Below are 4395 nucleotides of genomic sequence, written 5' to 3'. Positions count from 1 at the left end.
CTAAATGAAATGTTTTTGATAATCTAAGAAAGCCATATAGATAGGTTGATTGTACTCCTTAGATTTCTCAATTACCTGATTGATGACATGGATGTGATCCATTGTAGAATATCCCTTTCTGAAGCCAGCCTGTTCGCTTGGTTGGTTGAAGTATTTCCCTGATTCTATTGGAAATTATCCTGAGGGACATTTTAAACAATAATGAAAACAAGCTAATAGGCGCATAACTATTCGATTAGGTTTACCCAGAGCAGCCACGCTACCTTCATTGTGAGTAGTGATGAACGGGATGCAAAGGCTTTTTATATAAGTGGCGATGATATATTAAGTTATACTTCATATTATCAAGTTATGAAATTATAACAGAAGGGCCTTGCAAGACACGTCCCGGGGAAATGCGGCAGGAGAAGATGAAATAACAGTCGATTTAATCAAACATGGAGGAGATATGATTGAAAAGCTTGCAGCCCTTCATACGCAATACCTCCCGACTTCAAGTATACCAGAGAGCTGGAAGAATGTTGACATTCTTCCAGCTCTCTGCTAGAAGAATGTCTAGCTACTACTACGTCAAACACTTGCCTTTGCTTCGTGTGTTGTCGATAAATTCGACTTCGCCCTGCCATATGCTAGCCGCGTGGTTAGCTCAGATGGTAGAGCGGCTGCCCCGGAAAGGTGGTGAACCCGGGTTTGAGTCCCGGACCAGGACGAATTTTTCTTCAACTCTGAGGCTTTTCTTTCGAGGAACCCGTATGGGTTTCCTCTATAGCAATTGCCACGAAACGGTTGGATGTCTGATTTTTCCTTTATTGATTACTTCTCTCCACCTTGCGGGTTTCCACAGAACTACTACGTCAAACACTTGCCTTTGCTTCGTGTGTTGTCGACAAATTCTACTTCGCCCTGCCATCTGCAAGCCGCCTGGTTAGCTCAGGTGGTAGAGCGGCTGCCCCGGAAAGGCGGTGGTCCCGGGTTCGAGTCCCGGACCAGGACGAATTTTTCTTCAACTCTGAGGCTTTTCTTTCGAGGAACCCGTATGGGTTTCCTCTGTAGCAATTGCCACGAAACGGGTGGATGTCTGATTTTTCCTTTATTAATTACTGCCCTCCACCTTGCGGGTTTCCGCAGGACTGCTACGTCAGGTCGGTACATAACTCTTCTGCTGCTTTTACTATATCATCGAGATTGCTGATGCCCTCCTTATCTTTCACTGCGTACATCTTAATTGCCTCGTCCTGTGCCTTCTTAAGCATTCCCTCTTTTATGGTCAAGCTGATGGTCACGACACTGTTTTATCGAAATGGTCAGTCGTGTCGCTTTGTGATACAGTCACTGCGCTGCGTTCAACTGTGACGTTGCCGGGCGGACGCGTGCCTCTCGCTCCGTGGTTGAGGCTGTCTTGCTTATCGAATGTTCGCTGTGCGGAAGCTGGATCGGTCACTTGGATTGCAGTATCTACAAATTCCAGGGTGTTCACGAGGCACGCCGTATGCTGGGGTGCTCCGGATTAAGTTTGACTACCCATAGGGCAAGGGACGCTAAAGAGCAAAAAGGTATTGCGTTGGTGAGTTACCCTACCGCGATACCAAAGAAAGGCCGCGAGAAGGCGACCGCAGATTAAAATACGGGTGGTGACGGCGCCTTCCCGCATTAGCTAGCCGTCACATCATGGACGCCGTCGGCTCGGGCGCAGTTAAATTTTTTGTCAGAAAAATTCACCACGTTGTATTCTGAAGGAGCCAAATACTGAATTTGGGAATTTCAAGAACCCATAGTGAACCACGTTGACCGAAATGCGAAAAAAATAATTGGCAATAGATAACTCACCCTGACGTACCGGCCCTGTTGACTCGGCGCCAATTTCAAAAGTGAAACTTTGCCCCGTCTTCAAATAATCAACCTATTACCGTGCAGTCAACTAAGGTATAGGAATCCTTTATCAATCTGAACTGATTCAGTGTCGTATGTGTCATTTACTACGTTGAGCAGTGACTAAGGGCAGTTGTGCTTTCTCAGAAGGGACGTGCTCCCTCGATCGGGCTCTTCGCTTTGTTTCCTTATCGCAGAGAACCAAATGGTGGCCGCCCACTTGTGACTGTAGGGGTGAAACAATGAGGGATGGGGTCCGCATACGCAAGGAACGACGTGGGTGTGTCGGAACGCGAGAGCCGCGGCCAGTTCGCTAGCAGCGGAAGAGGGCCCCACATTTTGCATTGCGTTTACAACCGCATTGCTAGGCACTCACGGACAGTCTGTGAAGTAACGGCACAGTGGTGGAACGCAGTGGTGGTGAGGCTCCGTACTAAGTACGTCTTAGCAGCGTCTTGGGCTGTGACCCGCATCAAGGTGTGGAGGGGTAAGGGCCTGCTAAAGGCTCTTGGCATTTTCTGCCCGTGAACAGAGTTGGCTCCTTCGCCCACGCCGAGCTACACCACGGGGCTGTTCCTTTAACGTGAATTCTCGGTGCACGAAAGTTCTTGCATTCTGCTACCACCAGAATGGGGCCTCGTGCTCAGCCATAGCCGCAGCCACTAGGTTACCGTGGCGGGTCAGACGAAAATAACTTCTTTATATGTGATACTTGTTATAAGCGTTAATGCTAACATCCGTAGAATTTAACTTCGCAATGGGGTTTGTGTGAAGGGAACGCTCAATGCCTCCAACAAGCCACTCAAAATGTCTCCTACTAGCTGTTAGTATTTATGGCCAGGCATCGGCTTGCCATGCTCGTACGTGACATGGGAACAGTCTTAAACTGCTTTAATGATTCCTTTCTAATGGGAGGCGAGGTCTCTGTGATGTGTCTTTATTCGAAGTTATTATATGAAGGCAGGTTTAATAGGCTTGGCGAAGGAAGTACATATAATTCTTGTTACTAGCACCTGTTCGTCCAATGTGCCTTCTTTTGTCCTCGTGCCTCTATGCACTCAACCTCCAAGGTGTTTCAATAAGCTCACATCCTCACCGTAGTCGGCTAAATTACAGTCATTAATATGCAACCGTGCGATTCGTGTGACCATACAGGATCGACGTTTTGACTTGCCAAGCCTTGCCGCTGGTCCGAATAAGCATGTGTGTTCAGACCGTGCCGTTTCGTGTTGATCTTGCTCCGTTCTCGAGAACTTTTGGAGGAAGCTCGGATTCTCCCAGCTATATTTTGGAAATGAGAAATCGTTTTATTGCAATAGAAATTATGTGGACATTACCGCCGCATTTCTGCCGTCCACGTCGCCGTGAGGCTCCGTATAAAGCACAAGGGCATCTTCGCCGCGCGCCGTATGCTGTATGTGCGAGTGAAAGCTTGCGAGGGTTAGCCAGCGAACGCGGCTCAATCTCGCGTGTTCGAGCGAGGAAGGCGAGGCGCTAGCGCGCCCTCTTCTGTCGCGCGCGAGGCATGGGGGGGAGGGGGGGTGTTCTGCGGCGGCTGCTGCTTAGAGCTCATTCACACCGGCGACTGACAGTGGTCGCGCGACCAAGTTGGTCGCAAAGTGACCAGCCGCAAATGATCGCAAATGGTCGCTTTTCTTGAAAAGCAACCATTTTGGTTTAGTCGCTCGCTGCTCGATTTTTCGGTCGCGCGACCGTGGTCGCAAGACTGATAAACAAATCAGCGGCGCACCGGAAGTGATCTTTCATGTGTCTACATCCGGCCTGCTCCCGCGTCGCGACAAATTCCGCGTAGATTCAGAGAGTTCTCGCTCAGAACGATAATCTCCGGGATTGCGACTTGCGAGTCGCATTAAGCTGGGCTTGCCGGTGTACATCAGTCGCCTTCGGTCGCTTTTTGGCCGCGCGACCTCAAGTCGCAGGTGTGAATGAGCCATTACGGCGCGGCAGTGCGCTCGCCGTATCTCGAAACCGATGTGCGACGTGGCCAAAGTTCTGCGCGCCCGCGCGGCCTCATGTTGAAAGCAATCTGCGATGTTTGCAGAGTGCGCGCAGTGCCGTTGGCTTCGTATGGGCTGTGCTTTCGACGTTTGTTTCGCTTTGAAGCGATAGCTCGTGAAGGTCAATTCGCTCGCTGCTGCTGCGGCGATTCCGTACTCCAGCGTTTTGACAGCGAGTTCCTGCGGTCATCGAGCTAGATGTGCTCGTGTTTACCTGTGCGCGTGCGACATCGTGCCTGTTAATTTAGTAAGTAAGCGAATGTTTACAAGCTTATACGGCCGATAAATCTACTATCCTTACTTAGTATAACTGTCTACTAATTTGCTATCGTAATCGGTGCTGCGCCTTTCGGGAGAAACTGCGATTTTTTTCTCAGCACCCGCGCTGCACCGATTTGATGAGGTTCATTGCGTTGGAAATAAGACAGTTCAATTTTTAACAAATATGTTGAAAATTGCAAAAGGAACCAATGTAGTCAGTTCATAACTCTAACTGGAGGAATTAAAA

General features: G+C 49.1%; 1 non-coding gene across 1 annotated transcript; it reads left to right on the top strand.

Annotated features, from left to right (window-relative positions):
- The first annotated feature begins 919 nt into the window (after positions 1-919).
- TRNAS-GGA (transfer RNA serine (anticodon GGA)) lies at positions 920-994 on the top strand. The gene has a single exon. It is a non-coding gene; the product is annotated as a tRNA-Ser (tRNA).
- The last annotated feature ends 3401 nt before the right edge of the window (positions 995-4395 follow it).

The sequence above is a fragment of the Dermacentor variabilis genome, chromosome 3 (assembly GCF_050947875.1).
Source record: "Dermacentor variabilis isolate Ectoservices chromosome 3, ASM5094787v1, whole genome shotgun sequence".
Classification (NCBI taxonomy): Eukaryota; Metazoa; Arthropoda; class Arachnida; order Ixodida; family Ixodidae; genus Dermacentor; species Dermacentor variabilis.
The sequence above is the reverse complement of the archived record's forward strand: the minus strand, read 5'-3'. Positions and strand labels throughout refer to the sequence as shown.